This window comes from Bison bison, unplaced genomic scaffold (genome assembly GCF_000754665.1).
Source record: "Bison bison bison isolate TAMUID 2011002044 unplaced genomic scaffold, Bison_UMD1.0 scf7180017864527, whole genome shotgun sequence".
NCBI classification, from domain to species: Eukaryota; Metazoa; Chordata; class Mammalia; order Artiodactyla; family Bovidae; genus Bison; species Bison bison.
Window position 1 is genome coordinate 10,652,220 of NW_011495078.1, and position 7,692 is coordinate 10,659,911.

General features: G+C 42.7%; 1 pseudogene; it reads left to right on the plus strand.

Moving 5' to 3' along the window:
• Positions 1 to 7,692, plus strand: part of LOC104982218 — a 13,387-nt pseudogene that overhangs the window by 660 nt on the left and 5,035 nt on the right.

The window sequence follows — 7,692 nt, forward strand, 5'->3', positions numbered from 1 at the left end:
AAGCAACAACGGTCACAGCAAGAGTGGCTAGCTTACTAAGTTTTGGCCAAGGGGATGTAAGCAGAAGGGGTGTGGGCAACCTCTGGGTTGTGTCCCTAAAGGGAAGGGACATGCCTTCCACTCTCCCTTCCCCTCTTCCCAGTTTGCCAGACAGCGGGCATAAGGGTGGGGGTGAACCTGTCCTCTTAAATGCTAAGAAGGAAGTCAGGTGTTGAGGGAGACAAAACTATATTCAAGGAGCTCCCTAGGTACTGACCCTGAAGCTGCCATGTCAGCCCTGGAATGTTTGCTCAGATTTTTATGCAAAGGAGAAAAACACTGTATTTAAGTATTTAAGTTACTGCATTCTCTTTTGCCTTTGTTACAGTAGCCAAATGCGCACTCTAACCAATAGAACACAACTCTTATGTCCTGGCCCTCTCCATTTAAAATTATAGAGTATACTCAACAAAAACAACAAAAATAAAAATTGAAAAATGAAACGCAAGACCTAAATAGACATTTATGCAGAGAAGACACAGAGATGGCCAATAGGCACATGAAAAGATGCTCATCACTGATACTTAGTAGAGAAATGCAAATAAAACTACAATGAGATATACCGGTCAGAATGGCCACTGTCAAAAAGCAAGTAATAAATGCTGGAGAGGGTACGAAGAAAAGGGAAGCCCCCACCCACCACACACACTGTTGCTGGAATATACACTGGTGCAGCCACTATGGAGAACAGTATGGAGGTTCCTTAAAAAACTAAAAATACAGCCACCATGTGATCCAGCAGTGCCACTTTTGGGTATATATTCAATGGAAATGAAAACAGAAAATTGAAGAGATATCTGCACTCCCATGTTCCTTGACGCATTATTCACAACAGCCAAGATGCAGAAACAACCTAAGTGTCTATCAACAAAGGAATGGATAAAGATACGGTATATACACAGAAATAACCCCACACGGAGAGGGACAAGTACGACATGGTGTCACTTCTATGTGAAGTCTAAAAAATAAGAAAAAATGTCAAAGTCATAGAAACAGAGCAGAAAAGTATTTGCCAGGGGAAGAGACTGGTAACAGGGTGCAAACTTTCAGCAATAAGACAAGAATCTAATGTAAAACGTGGTGATTGTAGTTGATAACATTATATAATTGAAATTTGCTAAGCGAGAAGAATTTAATTGTTCTTACCACACAAAGTTATATATATATGAGGTAATGGATGTGTTAATTACCTAGATCGGCAGAAATCCTTTCACAATATACGTGAAAGTAAAAGTGTTAGTCACACAGTCACATCTGACTCTTTGCAACTCCACCGACTGTAGCCCACCAGGCTCCTCTGTCCATGGGATTCTCCAGGCAAGAATACTGGAGTGTTACCATTTCCTTCTCCAGGGGATCTTCCTGAAGCAGGGATCGAACTTTACCACCCAGATGAACTTCAATCCTTAGGCAATACAGTGTTGGGGGCCAGCATGAGGCACTCGGCCCGGGGCAAAGGTCATGAGGAAGGAGGCTCGACATACGCAAAGGCGGGATCGAGCCTCAGGAGTCCCCCTGGAAATCCTCAAGCATCTACCCCCATAACCAGAGCCTGCCTACTTTGCTACTTTGTGCTCTCACCTACACCTCTGACTTTACGGGGGCTGTCCCCCACCACCTCTTTCGGAGGAGTTAACTTAGAGCTCCAGTTAATAATAATTCCTGGGCGTGATAGGAGTGTTTCAATCTACAAACTCCTCTGAAGGTTCTCTGGCCTGCCTGACAGGCTTGTCTGGCCACATGTGATTGCTCACAGCCTCCCAACCGTGAGAGGCACGAGATGCTTTAAACCTTCTAAAAACAGGTTCCTTAAAAAAGTTAGAAAACCATTAGTATAAGTATAGTGGGCTGATTAGAAATTGTATTGGTGAAGGGTTTTTCATTTGTTGAGCCAATGTTTGTTGCTAAGACTCCATATCCCCTGCCCTTACACACATTAATGAATATATAGAAGAAATAAGTATTAACCTTTGATATTAATCACGTTGGACCTTAGGCTAAGTAAATTCTTTCCTTAATTAAAACCCACTACACCCTCACCCTATAGGAATGTAACTTTATTTGGGTGGCGTCTGTTTTAAGAATAATCACCCCTGAAGAAATAAGTGCCCTGGTTGACTGACCGCTGTCACAAGGAGAGGGTCATAAATTGTCAGCAGGCCCCCTGGCCAGAAGATGATGTAACACCCCTAAGACCTCTGTATACATTTGTATGAAGCACATGACTTTGATAAAAGTCAGGACTGCTGACCCCGCGTGACTTTTGCATAACATCTCAGTGTATAAAAGTAGACCATGGAAAATAAAGAACTGGGATCAGTTTCTCGAAATACTGGTCTCCCCATGTCGCGCTCTCTCTCATTCTGGCTGAGTCTCCATCTGGAGCGCGGAACCCGCCATGCTTACTAATTATGCCTAGGCTTCTAAGATCCGACCGGGGAGGCCTCAGTGTCTCCTCTCCTTCAGGAGAACGGAAGGACGCCTGCGGCCTACGTAAGTGGTGCAAACTTCTTGTCTTGAAGTTTTATTGGTCTCCCGCATAAACCAAGCTACTCAGCCTCTTTTCTCCACTGAATTTTCCTACTGAGCTATCCTCATTCTATTACTCTTTATATCTTTGATGAATATTTAAATAGTCGCCAAAGCCGTCTCCCCTTCGAATACCCTGGATCAGCCGGGGCTGGACCCCAGCAATATAGAAAGGACAAACAGAATTCTCAACTCTAGTTAAACTTTTAGAAACTCTTGCACTTGCTTGGCCTGAACTGTTTTGTTGACCTTTTGTCTTAATGAAGTCAGTCCCATAGACAGGACTGACTCTGAACCTAAGGCATCTTATCTACCTAGGAATGTTGCCCCAATTATAGACTCTGCCTGATACAGCCAAATATTGCAAATGACTCATGTGATACTCAGTTTTGAAATTTTTTTTAAATTATGCTAAAGTATATTCAACAAAAAATTAACCATTTTAACCACTTTAAGTGGACAGTTCAGTGGCATTAAGTACAATGACACTGTAAAACCATTACCACCTTCCATCTCTAGAATATCTTACATTTTGAAAAACTGAAACTTTTACCCATTAAAAACCAATTCCTCACCTCCACCTCCCCTACCAGCCCCTGGCACCCTTCATTCTACTCTGTCCCTATGAATTTGACTACGTGTCTCATGTAAGTGGAATCAATACACAGTTGTATCAACCAGATGCGAATAGCTTTTCTAATATATCCTTCAGAACAACCCTATTCACTCTTTAAAACTGAGGCTTCATCTTCTGAAAGACATCCAAAAAAGACTGCCCTTGATGGCAATGGAAAGAACGTTACAGGCACTATTAATAACTAACATAGCAGTTAAACTCTGCAGCCTCTATCCTTCCATCTTTGTTTCTTAAGTAAAGAGAAATCAGCCCCTCTTGAATCAAGAAGACTGTTCCTGGCAGAGACCTCAACCTGAGAGTTCTTAGGAATCTCCCAGAAGCAGAAAACAGCCTCCACTGAAAACTATCAACAAACGAACGTCCGTGTGAAACAGACAGCCGCAGACATGAACAGTTAGGGAACTGGTGCTATACACTGTCACACTTCAATCTGTAGGTAAGTTTCCCTCATTTTCCTAAATATTTTCCTTCACCTTTGTTGGCTTAAGGTTCTGCATTGTTGGCAAACAGCTCATTATCTATAAGCAATGGTTAGCTAAAGCCAGAAAAAATCAGCTTAAGAAAATAGATTGTTAAACTGTCAGGAATCTTGCCAGACTGATGTTAAATTCCTGGTAGCCTGAAATCAGCCTGTGGAAATATTAACACAATGGAAATCAGAAAACACTACAAATCACGGCCCCAGTCACTCCCACTCTCCCAGAGAATCTCCTGTTAAACATTTACTAACACACCACTGCCTCAGTTCAATTCAGTTCCTTAGTCGTGTCCAACTCTTTTTGACCTCATGGACTACAGCACACCAGGCTTCCCTGTCCATCACCAACTCCCAGAGCTTACTCAAACTCATGTCCATTGAGTCGGTGATGCCATCCAACCATCTCATCCTCTGTCGTCCCCTACTCCTCCCCTCTTCAATCTTTCCCAGCATCAAGGTCTTTTCAAATGAATCAGTTCTTCATATCAGGTGGCCAAAGTATTGGAGTTTCAGCTTCAGCATCAGTCCTTCCAATGGAGATTCAGGATTGATCACCTTTAGGATAGACTGGTTGGATCTCCTTCCAGTCCAAGGCACTCTCAAAAGTCTTCTCCAACACCACAGTTTAAAAGCATCAATTCTTCAGTGCTCAGCTTTCTTATAGTCCAACTCTCACATCCATACAGGACTACTGGAAAAACCAGAGCTTTGACTAGATCGACCTTTGTTGGCAAAGTAATGTCTCTGCTTTTTAATATACTGTCTAGGTTGGTCATCGGAGAAGGCAATGGCACCCCACTCCAGTACTCTTGCCTGGAAAATCCCATGGGTGGAGGAGCCTGGTAGGCTGCAGTCCATGGGGTCACTAAGAGTCTGACACGACTGAGCAACTTTACTTTCACTTTTCACTTTCATGCATTGGAGAAGGAAATGGCAACCCACTCCAGTGTTCTTGCCTGGAGAATCCCAGGGACGGGGGAGCCTGGTGGGCTGCCGTCTATGTGATCGCACAGAGTCAGACACGACTGAAGCGACTTAGCAGCAGTAGCAGCAGGTTGGTCATAACTTTCCTTCCAAGGAGCAAATGTCTTTTAATTTCATGGCTGAAGTCACCATCTGCAGTGATTTTGGAGCCCAAAAAACTCTCATCATATTGTACTGCTGCTGCTGCTAAGTCACTTCAGTCATGTCCGACTCTGTGCAACCCCATAGACGGCAGCCCACCAGGCTCCCCCGTCCCTCGGATTCTCCAGGCAAGAACACTGGAGTGGGTTGCCATTTCCTTCTCCAATGCATGAAAGTGAAAAGTGAAAGTGAAGTCGCTCAGTCATGTCCGACTCTTAGCGACCCCATGGACTGCAGCCTACCAGGCTCCTCTGCCCATGGGATTTTCCAGGCAAAAATACTGGAGTGGGGTGCCATTGCCTTCTCCAGTCATATTATACTAGAAAGGGAGATTCCTGAATCCACTTGTGGACCTTTAAGAGGTGCCAGTCTTAATAACTAAAATTGCATGGTAGTTTAGTTGCTAAGTGGTGTCCTACTCTTTGCAACCCCATGGACTGTAGCCCACCAGCTACTCTGTCCATGGAATTTCCCAGGCAAGAATACTGGAGTGAGTTGCCATTTCCTTCTCCAGGGGATCTTCCTGACCCAGGGATCGAACCCGAGTCTCCTGAATTGGCAGGAGGATTCTTTATTGCTGAGCCACCAAGGCAGGCCCAAACTTTCACAGTAATGGGGTTTTTTTTTTACAAAGAAGCAGCTTGTGGGTCAGATTTCTGTTTTTCAGTGTGATCTGGCTATCGTCCATCTGTATGTTGGGCCTTTCACTTCTCAACTTTTTCACTTTCTCTTGAAATCTTCTCATTTCTCCTTATTCCTCCTTAACATTTGTCTTTTCTCAGAACTCAATAAAGACTGGAAAAGAGGAATGTGAAATGTGATCAAGGTTCAGTGTGTAACAAAACATTTTCTTCATTCACATCAAGCTCTCAATAACTCTTGTCTTAAATAAAAGATGGGAGAATTGGGGAAATTTTGTGATCCAGAATGCGCAGTAAAGTTTGTTCTCACATTTTTGTTGCTATTCAGTCACTCAGTCATGTCTGACTCTTTGCCACCCCATGGACTACAGCACGCCAGGCTTCCTTGTCCTAATTATCTCCCAGAGTTTGCTCAAACTCGTGTCCATTGAGTCCATTGAGTCTGTTGCCCCCTTCTCCTCATGCCTACAATCTTTCCCAGCATCAGGGTCTTTTTCAATGAGTTGGTTCTTCGCATCAGGTAGCCAAAGTACTGGAGCTTCAGCTTCAGTATTAGTCCTTCCAATGAATACTCAGGTTTGATTTCCTTTAGGATTGACTAGTTTGAGCTCCCTGATGTCCAAGGGACTCTCAAGACTCTACTCCAACACCACAGTTCAAAAGCATCAGTTCTTTGGCACTCAGCCTTCTTTATGGTCCAACTCTCACATCTGTACATGACTACTGGAAAAACCATAGCTATTTGGACCTTTGTTGGCAAAGTGATGTCTCTGTTTTTTAATACACTGTCTAGGTTTGTCATAGCTTTTCTTCCAAGAAGCAAGCATTTTTTAATTTCATGGCTGCAGTCACAGTGATTTTGGAGCCCAAGAAAATAAAGTCTCTCACTGATTCCATTTTTTTCCCCATCTATTTGCCATGAATTGATGGGATCATATGCCATGATCTTAGTTTTTTGAATGTTGAGTTTTAAGCCAGCTTTTTTACTCTCCTCTTTCACCTTCATCAAGAAGCTCTTTAGTTCCTCTTCACTTTCTGCCATTAGGGTGGTGTCATCTGCATATCAGGTTACTGATATTTCTCCCGGCAATCTTGGTCCCAGCTTGAGATTCATCCAATCTGGGATTTCACATGATGTACTCTGCATAGTAGTTAAATAAGCAGGGTTACAATATACCGCCTTGACGTACTCCTTTCCCGATTTTGAACCAGTCTCTTGTTCCATGTCCAGTTCTGTTGCTTCTTGACCTGCATACAGGTTTCTCAGAAGGCAGGTAAGGTAGTCTGGTATTCCCATCCCTTTAAGAATTATCCATAGTTGTTGTGATCCACAAAGTCAAAGGCTTTAGTGTAGTCAATGAAGCAGAAATAGACACTTTTCTGGAATTCCCTTGCTTTTTCTATGATCCAAGGAATTTTCTATGACCCAGTGAATCATGAGATTTGTTCTCATGAACAAATAATAATAAATAAAATAAATTTTTAAATAAATGAAGTAAGAAACAGATGGTGTATATTCAGGGGTTATCTCTCCTTTACACACCTTAGGAGACTGGCATATCACTCAAGCTTAACTCTGAGCTCTTTTGTTTCACATCTAGCTCATGATTTTTCTACTATGAATTCAGTCACTGGACCAAAGGGGTTTCCCTGATGGCTCAATTGGTAAAGAATCCACCTCCAGTGCAGGAGACCCTGGTTCGATTCCTGGACTATACAGTGCACAGGGTTGCAAAGAGTTGGACACAACTGAGTGACTTTCACTCGCTGGACCAAAGCTGACAAGTGATTCAACGAGGAGAACACTTACTTCCCATGAAAATTTTGGGCTGAAAACTAGCTCTTAATTCCTTTTATACCTTGTTTGGCTCCAAAGCAGAATATTTCTCAGTGGAGGTAGATGGGAAATGCAGACCATTTCTCAATCTTGCCTGCAGAAGGCAGGTATCAACGCCTGTCAGCACAAACCTGCACAACTCAGCACCAGCCTAGGCATTTAATTTCTGTCATTAAAAACTAACATTCCCACAACTGGGAGTGATCCCAATTGTCCGTTACTAGGCACAAGTTGCCCTCACTCTAAGCATGTAAATGTATCAATCTGCTGGATTTAAATCACAATAGAAATGCTTTTTTCATATCTAGGTTATAAACAGATGGACATTTTTTTTCTTAAATGCATATTTTCATTTTTTTACACTGAAATAACTCATCTATTTGGAGTGTATTTTAACGAAAATTAA